The sequence below is a fragment of the Dermacentor silvarum genome, unplaced genomic scaffold (genome assembly GCF_013339745.2).
Source record: "Dermacentor silvarum isolate Dsil-2018 unplaced genomic scaffold, BIME_Dsil_1.4 Seq678, whole genome shotgun sequence".
In the NCBI taxonomy this organism is placed as follows: Eukaryota; Metazoa; Arthropoda; class Arachnida; order Ixodida; family Ixodidae; genus Dermacentor; species Dermacentor silvarum.
In genome coordinates, this window is record NW_023606617.1 from 12,464 (window position 1) to 31,145 (window position 18,682).

At 50.1% G+C, this 18,682-nt stretch overlaps 1 non-coding gene across 1 annotated transcript; it reads left to right on the top strand.

The window, feature by feature from the left end:
* The first annotated feature begins 479 nt into the window (after window positions 1–479).
* Window positions 480–574, top strand: Trnay-gua (transfer RNA tyrosine (anticodon GUA)). The gene is made up of 2 exons: window positions 480–516; window positions 539–574. It is a non-coding gene; the product is annotated as a tRNA-Tyr (tRNA).
* Window positions 575–18,682: the final 18,108 nt, after the last annotated feature.

Below are 18,682 nucleotides of genomic sequence, written 5' to 3' on the forward strand. Positions count from 1 at the left end.
TGCAAACTTGCGTGAATTTTTATTTCTAGTCATGGCTTACTTTTTATCACCAGCAGTCTTGATTACTTTCCGCTCTTTTTTGTGGTATTGATCAGGACACATTTTCTACGGAGCGTCAGGCTTGATATGCAGCATGCGTGCAATTAATGAATGCACGAAATGCGATCGGAAGATGTCGGCCATCAGCTCCGTCGATATCTCAGTTGTTAGAACGGTGGACTGTAGGAGTGCTATTGGAGAAACAGATATCCATAGGTCGCTGGTTCGAATCCGGCTCGGCGAAGTTTTTATTGCCTGTCATGGCTTACTTTTTATCACCACCACTGTTGATAACTTCCCGCTCTTCTTTTCGTGGGGGGGGGGGGGGAGGGGGAGTATTGATAAGGACAAATTTTTTCACATGACGTCCGCCTTGATCTACCTCAAGCGTGCGATAAATGAATGCACTAAATGCGATCGGAAGGTGTTGCCCATCAGCTCCGTCGATAGCTCAGTTGGTAGAACGGTGGACTGTAGGAGTGCTATTGGAGAAACAGATATCCATAGGTCGCTGGTTCGAATCCGGCTCGGCGAAGTTTTTATTGCCTGTCATGGCTTACTTTTTATCACCACCACTGTTGATAACTGCCCGCTCTTCTTTTCGGGGGGGGGGGGGAGGGGGAGTATTGATAAGGACAAATTTTTTCACATAACGTTCGCCTTGATCTACCTCAAGCGTGCGATAAATGAATGCACTAAATGCGATCGGAAAGTGTTGCCCATCAGCTCCGTCGATATCTCAGTTGTTAGAACGGTGGACTGTAGGAGTGCTATTGGAGAAACAGATATCCATAGGTCGCTGGTTCGAATCCGGCTCGACGAAGTTTTTATTGCCTGTCATGGCTTACTTTTTATCACCACCACTGTTGATAACTTCCCGCTCTTCTTTTCGTGGGGGGGGGGGGGAGGGGGAGTATTGATAAGGACAAATTTTTTCACATAACGTCCGCCTTGATCTACCTCAAGCGTGCGATAAATGAATGCACTAAATGCGATCGGAAGGTGTTGCCCATCAGCTCCGTCGATATCTCAGTTGGGTCAGAGCACTTCCGGCCACCGTAGTGAACGGACGTGGGTGACATGTGCTCCGTTAACAACGGGGCGGCTTCAGCGGCCCAACAGGGCCGCGGTACCAGGACAACTGTCAAGGATTCCACGGGATATCAAGTACTTCTGCCACAATTACCTACTGGGCGAGTTGTTTCCAATACTTTGTTTTTACATGCCGATGTGAGTGCAAGGCCGTATCGTTTGGAACACTTCAGGGACATGCTGGAAAACTTGAAGGTGCTCTCTGACGTAGTTGCGTTACGGGCTTATAAAATGAGTCACGTGTGGGCCGTGACTTTCAAGAATGCTGATGCGGTGAAAGAAATGCTACGAGAAAAAGAAGTCAAGGTGAAGGGGCGTCGCTGTCTGATTATCGACCCTGGAAATCAAGCTATACGCCTGAAGGTTCACTGGCTGCTCCACAACCTGCTAGATGAGGATGTGTGCGAGGCCTTGGAACCTTACGGCGTTGTTAAGGAGATTACGCGGGAGCGGTGGCGCGTTCATGGTTTGCAAGACAAGAGTTCTTCAATACGGCTTGTCACCTTGGTACTGCGGAAAGGCCTAACCGTGGACGACGTGCCACATTTGCTGCGTGTCGCAGGCGAGGAGGCATTGGTTGTCGCGCCAGGCCGAGCTGCGCTCTGCCTTCGGTGCCGGAACACAGGGCATATACGGCGTGAATGTCGCGTTCCACGCTGCGCGCTCTGCCGGCGTTATGGACACGATGAGTCACAATGCGTTAGAACGTACGCGAGTGTGACGGGCCCTGCAGAGAAGGAAGAAGTGGCAGAACTCCTTATGGACGAAGCCGAAGTCGAGGAAGTATGCCCTGGTGACGCGCAGAATGTGAAAGTACAGGAGACGCCCCCTGAACTGACGCCCCCTGAGCAACCTGACTCGCGAGCGGGCGATAGGCAAGAGAAAGTGAAGGAAGGCAGCGACTCGCAAAAGGCACAGAGCTCCGGGGATCAAGACAGCGAAGGGCCACAGTATGAGGAAATGGACGTAGCTTCCACCAGTGGAAGTGTGACGAAGAGGAGTCGTGACCAAGCGACTGGTGAACAAGACCACACAGGAGACCCTACAAGCGAGGAACCACCGCCAAAGGCTGTGGTTACAAGGCGGCCAACTTTCCGACCAAAGCCGAACATTCCGCCGGATAGAAAACCGGCGGTCACGAGACTCGTGTAGGACGCCAGCCCATGCCTTTCATGGCGAATGGGCGATGAACCACGCACAATGGATACGAAGACGAGGAGGCGGATGTACTGCGTATCTGAGGTACGCATCCAAACCACAATTGAAAAGTGCAGTGTTGTATGTTTGCCTTATTGTACGCGTGATTCGATTAGCCTAGGTTTAGCGCGCGAGGGGTGTGTGGAACCGTGCGATTAGTTTGCTCCAAATTATTATGGTAGGGAATTTGGTTAGAGGACTGCGTGTTGCAACCGTTAACGTTCGAGGTCTTGCCGCAAGGCGAAAGCAGTACCAAGTTAATCGCCTATGTGCTGAGAATCAATTGGATCTTGTAGCAATACAGGAAACAAAGGTTGAAAGCGAAGAACAAACTGATCGCATGGTGGCACCTTTTAGAACATACTACAACGCATGCGTATGCCATTCCGTGGGTACGTCCGGTGGCTGTCTTCTTTCGGTGCGGAAAACTTTGGATATTACAGAGCCATTTCTCAAGGTTAATGAAACTGGACGGCTTATCGTGTATGATTTTTCTTTTAGCGGTTATCAATGGAGACTGATTTGTGTGTATGTGCCGACCGATATGCAGGAGAGAAGTGCCTTTTTCGCAGAGCTTGAACAGTATCTCAAGTGTGAAAGATATGTTATATTGTTGGGAGATTTCAACTGCGTATGCTATACCGATGATCGCGCTAAGCGAACCTTCGTGCGCGATAAAAGTGCTCTTTTGCTAAATACCCTGGTCCAGGAATACTACATGGAAGATGTTGGCCGCTTATTAATGAGCGCCACACAACCAAAATACACGCATTTTCAACGTGACAGTCATGCGAGGTTGGATAGAGTGTATGTATCGCTTGCTATAGTACCAATATGCAGCAACTATGGTGTGAAGCCAGTCTCCTTCAGTGATCACAGTATGGTACACTTTGAAATTGGGTCCCGACCGAAAGAACGTAAATTCAACTGGTACCTATGGAAATTTAATAGGAAGCTTCTTGAAGATGAGCGCTTCGTTAAAAAAGTACAAGAGGAAATTGGAAAAATGCTAGCTAAGGAGCCAGCGCACTATGCGGAAGCGTGGGAGGACCTAAAGATCATGGTTAAAATGATAGCGATAGAAAGGGGTAGCGTGAAGAGCCACAATGAAAAAATGAAAGAAAAAGAGCTACAACGACAACTTGAACTGCTGCTTGAAATGGAGAGTGCCGAACCAGGAATGTTTACAGGACATATCAGTAAAGTGAAGAAAGAACTAGAAGCTATTGACGATGAAAAATATCGGGCTGCTACAGTCCGGGCAAGAGCCGAAAGTTTTTGGGTCGATGAGCGGCCAAATAAACGCGCGCTGGCAGACGAAAAGCGATACGCCCTTAAAAAGGAAATCAAACAAATAGTGTACGATGATCAGATAACTTCAGAGTGTGAAATGATCAAACGTGCTTTTGAAGAACATTACCGCCAAATATTTGGTTACAAGAGATCGGTTGACTTGGGCTTTCAAACAAACTTTTTGAAGGCCATGCCACGACTGGATAAAGAGGAAACAGAAAGATTAGAAGAGACGATCAGCAAGCGAGAAATTGAACACGCGATAGAACATATGGCTGTAGGAAAAGCGCCGGGGCCGGATGGCCTGGGTGCCGAATTCTATAAGGCTTTTGCGCCTGCGTTATCACAAATATTGTATCATGTCTTCGCGGAGGCGTACGACAAAAAACAACTACCGCCGTCTTTTCGAAGTGCCCACATGGGTTTAATTCCGAAAACAGATGACCGTGAGGAGCTACTGTCAGTAAGTTCATATAGGCCAATAAGTCTAACCAACTGTGATTACAAAGTGTTAATGAAGATTCTTGGGAACAGGTTACAAACTGTGATAAAAGACTTGGTGGGACCACATCAAACATGTGGTATAAAAGGACGTACTATCTGTACGAACACTCATGTAGCTCGCAGTGTCTTTGAATGTGTTGACGCTTTTGCTGGCCGAGTTGCCATGTTACAGCTCGACTTAGCAAAGGCCTTCGATAGAGTGTCGCACGAAGTACTTTTTTTTATACTTAACCATGTAAACGTAGGTGATGTTATTATGCAGGGAGTTAAAATGGCATATCAGGACTGTACTACACAGGTTATAATTAACAAAAGCCTTAGTCAAAGAATACCTGTCAAATCAAGTGTTCGGCAAGGGTGTCCACTAAGCCCTTTACTTTTTGCATTATACCTTGAGCCTTTCTGTTTGGCTGTAATCAGTAACGAAAATATTATTAAACTACAGATGACTGAAGTGAAGGTGCTGGCCTACGCGGACGATATCGCTGTTTTTTGTGATGACCAAAAAAGCGTCCAGGAAGTTGTTCGAGTCACAAAGGCATACTGCAAGCAATCAGGATCGGAGATCAACTGGGATAAAAGCGTTGGTATATGGCACGGCAACTGGGACGTAACGCCAGAACACTTCGCTTCGACACGGTGGACGACTACACTTGTGAAGTACCTGGGAGTGCCGCTACAGCACTACAGAGATACTAAAGATTATTGGCTTGAAGAAACTGACAAGATGAGGGAAAAAACAGGCAGCTGGACTGGCCGAGGCCTGTCAATGTTCGGACGTGCCAGTGCATGTAATTTGTTTTTAGTTGCCAGAGTATGGTATGTTTTGCAAATTATGTACATGACTAGGATGTGTGTGCAAAAGATTCATAGGGTTTTCGCTGTGTTTATATGGGGTTCAACTTTTGAACGCGTCAGTCGCACCAATTTATTTCGGTCAGTCCGCAGTGGCGGACTGGGGCTTGCTCACCTGTATATCAGGCAGCTTGTGTCGCGTTTCTTTTTTTTACGAGAGCAAAGTGACGAGTTCTTACGCACGGTGATACAGGTTCGACTGGCAAGTGCCCTACCAGAATTCGTCATAACGTGCAGTGAATACAGTGGGCAAGGTGTGACTGGGTGATTAGGTCGTTTCGGTTATTACGTGCACGGTTTTCTTTGGAATATTTGTCTAACATTACAAAGAGGAAGCTGTACAAAGACTTAATCGATGTAATGTTGCCTACACCAATATACAGAGCTGTTAACTGTGGAGGTCCAGGAAATGACGTTTTGAAGCGTGTGAGAAGGATGCCCGTTAATTCCACAGTAAAATCTTTCTTCTTTAAGCTACATACCAATTGTTTGCCAGTTAAAACGTGGTTACACGAAAAAGGTATTTACGTGCCATGGAGTGTTGACTGCTCACTCTGTAAAAAACCGGAGACTATCGATCACACATTCATAGATTGTTGGGACGCTGTCTTCCATTGGGACATTTTACAGAGAACACTTAAAAAAGAACTTCCAATTACACCAATTGGTATACGGTTTCTGCCCACAGATAATAGTGATGGAACACCTTGCGATATGTTCATGCTCCTGAGCCTCCACAGCTTATGGAAAACAAGGATGGCAGTACGCCATGTCGATGTGAAAGTTTGTTCGGTGCGGGAAAATTTTATTGCAAGCATTGCAAATCTAAGAGCACAGTATCGTGCGCAAGCCGACCCTCCTGAGTGGGTGGCTATTCTAGATGAACTCGTTAACTTTAAGCATTTTTAATGCGACCATGTATTTTTAGTGTGAGTGATTTGTTTGTATATATATATGTATATGTGTGTTCATTTGGTGTCAAAGCAGGCAATAAAGAAAAAAAAAATAGCTCAGTTGGTAGAGCGGTGGACTGTAGGAGTGCTATTGGAGAAACAGATATCCATAGGTCGCTGGTTCGAATCCGGCTCGACGATGTTTTTATTGTCTGTCATGGCTTACTTTTTATCACCACCACTGTTGATAACTTCCCGCTCTTCTTTTCGTGGGGGGGAAGGAGGTGTATTGATAAGGACACATTTTTTAAATAACGTCCGCCTTGATCTACCTCAAGCGTGCGATAAATGAATGCACTAAATGCGATCAGCAGGTGTCGCCCATCAGCTTTGTCGATATCTGAGTTGGTTGAGCGGAGGACTGTAGGAGTGCTATTATAGAAACAGCTATCCATAGGTCGCTTATTCGGATCCGGCTCGACGGACTTTTAACAGCGAAGCTGTTTAAGCCAGCTGTAATTTGTGGTGCGTGCCAAGAAACTGCCGCGCCGTAGCCATGGCATCCAGGACGAGAAGGCGAAGAAACGCGGTCTCCTCCTCGCCAGCTCCCTGCCTTCCGACTCCCGCCTCTCTTTTCTCCGCGGCGCGCTGAGCCAGGAGAAAAAGTAAAGCGAAAGCTTGCATTAGGCCGTGCAAAGCTCAAGACACAGCAAATCTGGCCGATTGATATCGAGCGGCTAGCCTCCATTGTGTTCGGCGTCCTTGGTACTGTGCCAACCTTTACTGCCTGCGTTTGTGGCATGCCGGGAGCGCTGTAGCTCATAGGCGCCGACGCGTCCAGCGCTAGTCACGCGAAATGTCGCGAAAGGGAAGGTCCCTTCGAAAATGATCGCCCGAGAAAACCTTCCTACATGCGTAGTAAAGTTAAACCAAGACCTAGCAGCAACCAAGCTAATACCTAGCAGTACCAGCCAGTAAGCTTCGCTGTGCGTCAGCTTTGCGCGAAAGAGTGCAAACTTGTGTGAATTTTTATTTCTAGTCATGGCTTACTTTTTATCACCAGCAGTCTTGATTACATTCCGCTCTTTTTTTGGGTGGTATTGATCAGGACACATTTTCTACGGAGCGTCAGGCTTGATATGCCTCATGCGTGCAATTAATGAATGCACGAAATGCGACCGGAAGGTGTCGCCCATCAGCTCCGTCGATATCTCAGCTGGTAGAGTGGTGGACATTCTGCTTCCGGCCACCGAGCGTGACGGTTCGTGAATCATGGCCTCTCCCGGGGCAGCGACAGCGGTCACTTTTGGCCGCGGAAACAGGACCAACGACGAAGAGAAGGATTACCCTTTTATTTTGCCGCAACTGCCTAAAGGACGAGTGGCTACTAACACCGTGTTTTTACACGGGGATGTACGTGCGAGACCATACTGGGTCGAGGACTTCAGAGACGCCCTACTGCCGACGGGCTTGCTGCCTGGCGTGGTATGCATAGGGGCGTACCAGATCAATCACGTGTGGGCGGTGACCCTTAAGGATGCGACCACCACGAAACGGCTGGTGGCCCTGAAGGAACTTCAAGTGAAAGGACGACGGTGCGTCATCGTCGACCCACAGGACCAGCAGGTGAAGCTTCGGCTTCACTGGCTGCTGTATGGCGTTGCCGACGATGACGTCCGCGTGGCGTTTGCGCCTTTCGGCAACGTGGATGAGGTAAGCCAGGAGAGGTGGCGTGTCCAAGGTATGGGGGACAAGAGCTCTACCACGCGGACCGTGCTCCTCAAGCTGAAGACCGGCGTCAAGGTAGAGGACCTTCCACATCAGGTCCGCGTCGACGGAGAACTCGCTTTGGTGGTCGTTCCCGGTCGGCCCATGCAGTGCTTGCGTTACCAGGGCACTGGGCACGTCCGGCGAGAGTGTAAGGTGCCGCGCTGCTCCCGTTGCAGACGTTTTGGGCACGTCAAGGCCGACTGCGTGAAGACGTACGCTACAGCGACAGGCCCAGCAGTGAGTGAAGCGGCAGCCGAAAATCTGATGGATGCAGCCGAGGCTGAAGACGCCGCCAAGGGAGCCGGAGACCAAGTGCCGCCAGCGAAAACAAGTACCGTGACAGTGCCGGAGGGCGCTGAAGCCAAGGTGGACGAAGCTGCTGAGCAAGTGACTGGGCCGCCACGGGTCGACACGGAAGCTGTCCTTCGAAAGGAAGGTGCGAGTGAAGGCGAAAGCGATGACGAAGATTCAGAAATGGAACAGAGCGAGGCTGCCAACGACGGGGACCGGGCTGCTAGTCTCGGTGCAACCTTCAAGCGCCCCCGAGACGACGCCGGAGACAAGGATAACGCAGCATCCAGCACCGGGGATGGGCCGCCGGCAAAAGCGCCTCTTGGGAGGCGTTCGGGTTTCAAACCCAACCGAATGTTCCGCCCGAGAGAAGGCCTGTGGACAAAGCGCAGCACACCACCAACAACGCCGGGAAGTCGGGCGGCTCCGGAGGCGGCTAGCCGAGGGCTAGTCGTGAAGGGTAAGCACCATGCTCGGGCCTACTTCATTCTTTAGTACAGCATGACACCTGACCCGTCTCTCAGCATTGCCACACTAAACGTGCGAGGCTTGTCGGCTAGCCGTAGGCAATGTCAAGTACTACGGTTGATCACTGACTATGACATAGACGTTTTAGCTGTCCAGGAGACCAAGGTAGACGGGGAGGAAGAGACCGGGAGCATGGTGCCGGCGTTTCACGACTAGATATTATGCAGTCGTGAGCCACGCGGTAGGGACGTCCGCTGGATGTGTCCTGTTTGTTAAGAAGTTACGAGACCTGGTTGTTCAAAGTGTGTTTTCATGTCAGTCGGGAAGGACTGTTATTTGCGATTTTGTGTTTGTAAAGTTGAATTCCGAGTTATATGCATATATGCGCCAAATGGGGTAGAAGAACGTGCATTATTTTTTTCGAGTCTTTTTCAGTATATTAGCAGTGAAAAGTGCATGCTTTTGTTGGGGGATTTCAACTGTGTTTTGAGTGCTCGTGATAGATGCAATAATGGTGGTATCCGCGATAAAAGCAGTCATATATTGTCTAGGCTGATCAGCGAAAGTGAACTAGACGATGTATGTGAGTGTCTAGAGGGGGAGCGGGAAGTGATGTATACGCGATTTCAAGGCAGTAGCCATGCGCGGTTAGACCGCTTGTACATGTCACAGGACATGATTCCAAAGTGCCACAGTTATTCTGTTGCACCTGTGTCGTTCTCCGATCACTGCTTGGTGATGTGTACCATAGGAATGAAGAAGAAGAGTCAATCTTTTAACTGGGACCAATGGAAAATGAATGCCTTACTTCTAAAAGGACGCGCCATTTGTAGACGCAATTCACGAGGCCGTTATGGAAGTAAGCGATGAATGTATTGAAACAATAGCAGAGAAATGGGAATGGTTCAACAGAAGGTAAAAATGAAAGCAATAGAAAGATCTAGCTGCTTAACGTTGAGAGGGAAATGAAAGAACGAGACTTACGAAAGATACTTAATCAGCTGATAGCGCTGGAGTGCGAAGAGCCAGGGGCGTATAAGCAAGATATGCGAACCATCAAAGAAAAAATCGAACAGTTGGACAAAGAACGCTATCAAGGTGCGATTGTGTGCGCAAGAGCAATGCATCAGTAGCGGGGGAGACGCCCACCAAAAGGGCGCTTGGACTTGAAAAAGCTCATGGTCGACGTAATCATGTCGATAAGATCTCGTGGAATGGCACACTCGTAGACGATAATAAGAGCATAGGGCCGAGCGTTTTTACAGTATTACCAGTCATTGTTTGCATATCAAGAAGCCAATGTAGATGAGTTCAAAAGGGTCTTCTCAGTCGCATGCCGCGATTAAGTGACGACACGAAGGACCTATTAGACGCAATATAAGAGACCACGAAGTCGAAAAAGCAATAAATGATTTGAACAATGGCAAATCACCCGGACCCTGACGGTCTGAGCGCGTGTTTTTATAAGCCTTCAAGAAAGAACTGTCGCCCCTGCTAACAGACCTGTTTAACGCCGCGTATGTGAACAAAGCTTTGCCGCCTTCTTTTGGTAAAGCGCATACCATCTTGATACCTAAGAGTGACAAAGCGGAGAAACTTAGGCTCGTGACATCTTATAGGCCGATATCTTTAACCAATGTCGACTATAAGATTTTCATGAAGGTTTTGGCAGCCAGACTTCAAAGCGTCATCAAAGAAATCGTCGCAGACCACCAAACGTGTGGGATCAAAGGGAGGTCAATTTTTTCGAATATTCACACGATGCGGTGCCTGCTCGAGTGCTGTGACATCACTTACGATGGCGTCGCAGTGCTCCAGCTTGACCTAGAGAAAGCTTTTGACTGTGTGTCTCATGATATTTTGTTTGCCATTCTGGATCACGTTAATGTAGGTGCCATCATCACTGAGGGAGTGGCATTGGCGTATCAGAACTGCACAACACGCTTAATTGTGAATAAATCATTGGGGGCCCCCATTAACGTCATGCGTTCTGTGCGTCAAGGCTGCCCCCTCAGTCCTCTTTTGTTTGCAGTTTACATTGAAACGATGTGTTTGGCGATAACTGAGAATGATCAAATACGAGGTTATAGCTTGGCAGCCACAGAAGTCAAGCTCCTGGCATATGCAGATGATATCGCCGTGTGTTGTACAAACAGAGAAAGTGTAACGGAAACAATATGCGTTGTGAAACAGTTTTTGTGATGTGACGGGCAGTAAAGCGAACTGGGGTAAGTCCCTTGGATTGTGGCACGGAGAGTGGTCCTCGGCCCCGGACAATTTTGCGAATGTGAGCTGGGTGAAAACCCCTACCAAGTATCTCGGCGTTCCCTTGGACAGCTACAAACAGAGCGAGGAATACTGGACAACCAAATAAAAGAAACAGAGAAAAAGCAGACAGGTGGAAAGGCATCAACCTGTCCATTTTTGCAAGGGCAACTGTATGCAATATGTTTTTCATTACAAAGTTGTGGTACGTCATGCAGACGTTATTTTGTTCAAGGGTAAACGTACAAAAGTTGCACAGAGTGTTCGCCGTTTTATCTGGGAATCTAGCCGGGAAAGATGTAGCCGAACAAACCTGTTCAGGCGGGTGAAGGATGGTGGCCTGGGCTTGGCGCATCTTTTTGTACGACAGCTTGTCAATAGATTTTTGTTTTTCGAGATGTGCGTGATCCTTTTCTGCGTACGGTATACAGCTCAGATTAAGAGCTGCGCTGCCGGCACTGATTGTTAGTACAATAGTATGCCAGGAACGATTCGCGCCTATCTTAAAGAAGTAGTCGATAGTGTGCGCTTTCTTTCAGTGCGTTTTTCTTTCGAGTATTTATCCGGCGTGAAAAGAAAGACATTATATAAAGATGTGTGCGATATTGTATTTCCAGTGCCATTATACAGAGCGATATACAGTGGAGGACCAGACAGGATGTCATTAAACGGGTGTGAAAAGAATGGAGGTGCCTACTGGGGCAAAACATTCTTTTTAGGCTACACCCAGGAACATGTCAGTGAAGACATTCATGGAAGAACGCGGCTTCCTTGTACCATGGGGCCCACACTGCTTGATTTGCAAGCAACCTGAAACTGTAGATCATGTGTTCTTGCATTGCTGGGAAGGTGTCTACTTCTGGGACGTCCTAAAACGGACAATCAAGAAGGAGTTTCCGTTGAATCCGCATGGGATCAGGTACTTACCGATTGAGAATGAGGACGGGGTTCCATACGACCTAATTATGCTCAATGGCCTCCACTGTTTATGGCGGGCACGAATGGCTGGGTACCATTGCGACCCAGATGCTAGGCCTGCTCGTACTTATTTCGAGAAAGTATGTCTCGTTTCATTGAAATGAAGAAAATGCAAGATTGTGTACCCGATTGGTTGTCGAGGATAGAACCTCTGACAGCTTTAAAAGAATTTTAGTTTGACAACGCCAGTCCATGTTGGGCGGATGGCTTCATGTTTTTCACTATGTTCTGTAGGTGTTCTTTTTGTGATGTCTGTTTCTATACTGTGTGCATTGTACATTGTCAAAGACCGGCAATAAATAAAAAAAAAGTTGAGCGGTGGACTGTAGGAGTGCTATTGGAGAAACAGATATCCATAGGTCGCTGGTTCGAATCCGGCTCGACGGACTTTTTATGCCTGTCAAGGCTTACTTTTTATCACCACCACTGTTGATAACTTCCCGCTCTTCTTTTCATGGGGGGGAGGGGAGTATTGATAAGGACAAATTTTTTCACATAACGTCCGCCTTGATCTACCTCAAGCGTGCGATAAATGAATGCACTAAATGCGATCGGAAGGTGTTGCCCATCAGCTTTGTCAATATCTGAGTTGGTTGAGTGGTGGACTGTAGGTGTGCTATTATAGAAACAGCTATCCATAGGTCGCTTATTCGGATCGGGCTCGACGGACTTTTAACAGCGAAGCTGTTTAAGCCAGCCGTAATTTGTGGTGCGTGCCAAGAACTGCCGCGCCGTAGCCATGGCATCCAGGATGAGAAGGCGAAGAAACGCGGTCTCCTCCTCGCCAGCTCCCTGCCTTTCCGACCCCCGCCTCTCTTTTCTCCGCGGCGCGCTGAGCCAGGAGAAAAAGAAAAGCGAAAGCTTGCACTAGGCCGTGCAAAGCTCAAGACACAGCAAATCTGGCCGATTGATATCGAGCGGCTAGCCTCCATTGTGTTCGGCGTCCTTGGTACTGTGCCAACCTTTACTGCCTGCGTTTGTGGCATGTCGGGAGCGCTGTAGCTCGTAGGCGCTGACGCGTCCAGCGCTAGTCTCGCGAAATGTCGCGAAAGGGAAGGTCCCTTCAAAAATGATCGCCCGAGAAAACCTTCCTACATGCGTACTTAAGTTAAACCAAGACCTAGCAGCAACCAAGCTAATACCTAGCAGTACCAGCCAGTAAGCTTCGCTGTGCGTCAGCTTTGCGCGAAAGAGTGCAAACTTGTGTGAATTTTATTTCTAGTCATGGCTTACTTTTTATCACCAGCTGTGTTGATTACTTTCCGCTATTTTTTGGTGGTATGGATAAGGACATAATTTTTAAATAACGTCAGCCTTGATCTACCTTAAGCGTGCGAAAAATGAATGTACGAAATGCGATCGGAAGGTGTCGCCCATCAGCTCCGTCGATATCTCAGTGGATTCTGCTTCCGGCCACCGAGCATGACAGACGTGTGATGACGGGCTCCGTAGGAGCGGCTTCAGCGGCCATGTCTGGTCGCGGTAACAGGGCTACTGAAGAGGAGAGCACATGCCCGGTTGTTTTGCCAGGGCTGCCTACAGGGCGTTTCGTTGTAAATACTGTTTTTTGCACGCCGATATCAGGGCCCGCCCGTATCGGGTCGAGGATTTCCGGGACACGTTAGCCCAGCATGAGCTGCTCGCCGATGTTATCGCCCTGTGGGCGTATCGGATGAGCCACGTCTGGGCCGTTACTCTCAAGGATTCTGAAGCAGTAACGAAGATTGTCAGCGTCGGTGAGCTGCTGGTGAAAGGAAACCGCTGCCTGGTGATATATCCGGCGAACCTGGACGTGCGACTCAAGCTTCACTGGCTGCTGCACAACGTGCCGGACGAAGACGTACGCGCCGCCTTTGCGGCATACGGAAAAGTCACCGAAGTATCCCGGGAGCGTTGGCGTGTGCGGGGTATGTCAGAGAAGGGCTCTACAACGAGGCTCGTCACACTGAAATTGAAAGCTGGCGTGAAACTCGATGACTTGCCGCACCAGCTCAACGTTAGCGATGAGTTGGCGCTTGTCGTCGTACCAGGCAGGCCTCCGTTATGCCTTCGCTGTCGGAATACGGGCCACGTCCGTAAAGATTGTCGGGTCCCACGTTGCGGAGCCTGCCGCTGGTTCGGCCACGAAGACGGCCAATGTGCCCGCACTTATGCGAGCATCGCTGGCCCCGGGACTAGTGAAGACTCGTCTGAGCTGCTAATGGACGAGGCGGACGCGGAGGATGCGGCCCGTGAAACTGGGCAACCAGCGACTCGGGATGCACCTACGTTGACGCCGCTGACTAAGCATAGTACGCCGACGTCCAATGCTAGCGGTGGCCGTAGAAGTGCAACGTGAGGTTCAGCCGAAATCCGAAGGCAAGCTAGAGGATGCGACGACAGTTTCCGCCAAAACTCCCGACAACGTGGAGCCTAGGAACCCTGAGACCATGGATTTCAGCCAGGAGGCTGCCGCCCTGACAGCTGGGAAGCGCTCCCACGAGGAGTTCGTCGGTAAAAGGGCAGAGCCAGGTGGTGGCAGTGACGAGCCGCCGCCAAAAACCCAGGAATTCGGCGCTCTACTTTAAAACCGCGGCCCAACTTAGCGGCCAAGACATGGCAGGCGGACAAACCGCCTCCGTAGTCTTGCAATGTGTTCCTGTGCGGGTGTGAGTGGTGCGTGTGTGGTTCTTCCGCTGTTGTGGCGGCAAGTGCATCCACTAGACAGTGTGCACGGGTTTGGAACTGCCGGCGAAGGAATGCCTGCCGGTTTTCCCGACGCCTGCACACGGACCCTAGGAAGGGCGACGCCGTACAGTGCTCCCGGCGGGACCAAGTATGGTGTTCGATGTATGTCACAGGTCTCTTTTCCTAACGTATGGCGATGAAACTGGACGTAGCATTACGCGTAGCGACTCTGAATGTCAGGGGCCTTGGTGCACGAAAGCGTCAATGTCAGCTTAATCGTCTTCACGCTGACAACGGGCTGGACATCGTAGCCGTCCAAGAGACGAAGATTGACAGCGAAGAATTTACTGAGCGTATGGTGTCCACCTTTCGTGCACACTTCAATGTCTGTGTTTGCCATTCTGTTGGAACATCGGGTGGGTGCGTCCTGTTTCTCCGCAGTAGTTTAGGCATTATCGTGGAGTCAATTTTTTCTTGCCCAAGTGGTCGCCTTCTCGTCGTAGACTTTTCCTTTTCGAAGTTGTGTTGGCGCATTATATGCGTGTATTCACCAAATGTTGACTCTGAACGCCGCGATTTTTTTTACCGTCTAGAGTCCTACATTGTTCGTGACAAACTGCTGTTGCTCGTGGGCGATTTCAACTGTGTGTGTGCCGCTGCCGATCGAGTGAAGGGTACGCCTGTGCGTGATAGGAGCGCACAATTGTTAAACGGTCTGGTTCATGACAATAGCTTAGAGGATATTGGCAGCATATTCACATACGGGAACAGACCGCAATACACGCACTTTCAACGAGAGAGAGAGAGAGAGAGAAAAACTTTATTTAAATAAAATGTGGTTGATCCCTCTTATATAGGAATCGGTATAGAACACGAAAGTGAAACGTGTCTTCACAGAAGTAGTGTAATGTTTATTGCACATTGATAATGCCTATTGGTGTTTTGTGGCTAAGCGCCCTTAGGCGTTGATGCACCCACGCTGACGCCTGGTGGCACGTCTCCTCCATCACGACTACCAACGTCGATGACCATGAGCAACCGTCGTGCATATGGAAGCTGCACTACGCTGCACACGCTAGCACAACGCGAAAGACGAAGCACGTAACTGACACACTAATACAACGCGCAAGCCAAGCACGTAACTGAATCGTCACCGAGTCAAATCAGCGCGTACAGCGCGTCGTAATTGCAGCCTCCGCGATCAACTTCAGAACATTTTCAGAGCTAATTGCGGAGGCCACGCTCCGCTGTGCTGAGTGCGGTGAACGCCACCTAGGTGGCGTTGGTAGTGCTTCTTGATGCCAGCGTCCCTTCGAATGCTGGCATCGAGGCGTCGTAGTGCTGAGACCACCGAAGCGTTCACTGTCGGTGCGCGTTAGTGTCATAATGCAGTACTTCTCTTTTATTGCGATAGCAATTATGGACACTCCAAAGCAGATTTCTGCCGTCGGCGTCGCCGTCGCCGTCGCCGTGAGGTTCCGTATGACGACAATGGAGATGAAATCGTCGCCGCGCGCCGCCGAACGCTGTATGTGCGAGTGAAAGGGCGCGAGGGACGCGCGCTCTCACGGGGAGTGAAACGCACGGCGGAGAACAAACGCGCGTTCCGTGCCGTGCTCCCTTAAGGGCTGCAGAAGTAGGCGTCTCTTTCCTCCTTTACAATCACCATATATGTAGAGCAAACGCGCCTTCTTCTGACGCACGAAAGGCCGTGGGGGGGGGGAGGGGGAGGGAAGGGGAGGGAAGGAGGGGACGTTTAGCTGCGGCACCAAGTACCTATTTATATCAGAGGCTCCGGCAACAGTCAACGCCGCACGCATTTGTGCGAACGTGGACAAAACGCCAATGGCGTCGACAACAGTTCTGTGTTGCCGGTGCTGCTGCATGTCCCAGTTATACAGTGATAAAGCTACTATCATTACTCCGTATAGCTCTCTACAAATTTGCTATCGCAATTGATGCTTCGCCTTTCAGGTGAAACTGCGACAACTTTTTCTGCTCGTAGGCGGCGGCACCGCCCCGAGCAAGAGCGCGGGTACACGGAGGAGTGTTAGATATATAAGGCGCGTCTGTGTAGCTCTCTGCAAATGCGTTTGTGGCGCAATGGGTTAAACGCTCGGCGATCTATCGTCGCGGACCGAGAAGTCGTGGGTTCGATTTCCAAATTTTGCATGTTTGTAGAACTTTTTCTTCTGGTTTCTTTCTTTGTATTATGTCTATGACGTATTTCCGTGACGGAAATACGTCAGTGAAGTCTTGGTGGACCCCGGCATAAAACACTTTCGTGTTAATAAAGATCGTGCTTGGTTACTGTGGGTGGAGCCCCTCGTCCAGGGCCCCACTGGCTATTGCGGCGCGCCGGGCCTGGTCAAGAGTCGCTAATTCGCTTCCCAAGTCCAGTTCGGAGAGTCGCGCCTCCCACGACCAATTGTTTAGTGTATCGTTAAGTAGCGGCGACACGGCGTCTGCCGGACGCTGCGTGCATTGGTAAGTGATGTGTTCTAGTGTCGGGATGGAGTCGCACCATGGACATCTGTCGCTGTGTTGTTGGGAAATATTTTGTGCAGTCTATGTAAGTGTGGGTAGGTGTTTGTCTGTATTCGGCGCCAGTCCCTCGCCTGTTGAGCTTGGGGTGAGGTAGAGCATTGAATCGTCTTCCTAGTCGTTGTGCCTCAAGTATGTCTCTCGGTCTGCTGCCGGGTGTCAGAAAGGCGTCCGTTCAAGCAGTATGTATCGCGGCTCGGCCTGTTATACCTCGAGCCAGACGATCCGCCCGATCGTTGCCTTCCACTCCGGTGTGCGCGGGACACTAGGTTATCCCGTGGTCCATTTGGAGGCTTGGTCCTAGAATGCGAAGGACCCCGGCCGGTAGAACTCCCCGAAGGAAGAGGCGGCAGGCGTCTTGCGAGTCTGAGTATATAAGCCGACTGGCTCTTGGCGTCAGCGTCTCGGATGGCTAGGGCTATGGCCGCGGATTCCGCCGTGGCGCTTGAAGTCGTGCGTACGGACGCTGCTACGATCGGTCTCCCCCAGTTTGTTGCGACAGCTACATAAGTAGGAGTCGCTGTCTCACCTCTGGGGTATAAGCCCGCGTCAGTAAAGTATGTGTCTGCGTCCTCCTGCCTTTTGCACAGGATGGCTGCTCGGGCTTGTCGCCGTTTCACGTGGAAGTGAGGGTTCATGTGACGTGGGATGGGGTTCACATGGATTCTTGCTCGTAGATCAGGTGGCATAAGTATGGTCTCGTCTCCGCAGAACTGTGGCGTTAGGGGGTATCGTAGGTGTTAGCACGGAGCGCCCCTGGGGTGTTGCGTTTAGTCTTTCGCGCTGGGCCATGAGTGTGCCCGTGGCGAGTTCTTCGTATGTGTTCATCATGCCCAGCTCGCTGAGACGGTCAGTGCTCGTGTTTTCGGGCAGGCCGAGTGCCGCCTTGCAGGCAATCCGGAGCAGTCGATTTTGCTTGGTCGATTTCAGTTTGTCGGGCCGCTTGGAAAGGAAGAGCATAAGTGATTCTGCTTATGACGAAGGCCTGTACTAATTTCATAGTGTCTGTCTCCGTCATTCCCTCTCTGCTACGTGCTATTCTGTTAATGAGGCTACTAACACTGAGAATTGTGCGCTTGACTTTGGACAGGGCGATGCCGGCACTGCCCGTTTCCTGTATATGCATTCCGAGCACGTAGCTGCTGGACTTTTCCGATAGGTTCTCCGTCTAGAAGTAGTTGTAACGGTGGAGCTCTGTTGGCTTGAGTTCTTGGTGGTCGAATATGTATGTATTCTGATTTGCTCGGTGCGGATTTCATGCCGGCATGCTTTGTGTATGATTCGACCGTGTCTAGGGCTTGCTGAAGTGTGTTTGTCTGTCCCCGTATGAGCCTTTGGTCGCCCAGAGCGTAATGTCGTCGGCGTAAATTGCCACGCCGAGGTCTTCGTTTTCCTGTAACTGTAGGGCGAGCTTGCGCCTTCCAATATTGAATAGGAGCGGAGACAAAATTGCACCTTGAGGCGTGCCGCGGCCCGGCAGTTCATATGGGAGCGACCGTGACGCTCCGAGCGCAATTGTTGCAGTGCGGTCACGCAGAAAGTCCTGAATGTAATGAAATGTTCTTTCTCCGCATCCGACGTCTTCAAGGCCCTCTAGTATGGCGGAGTGAGATATGGTGTCAAAGGCCTTTTGAACGTCAAGGGCGAGCAGTATTCTGTCTAGGCTGCCCGGGGGAGGGCGAGGACCTCGTCTTTTAGCATGAGGAAGACGTCCTGTGCAGACACTCCCTTGCGAAAGCCGAACATCGAGTCCGGAAGAAGGCTGTTACGCTCGAGGTGATTCTCCAGCGGGTGTGCACGACTCTTTCAAAGAGCTTGCCCATGCA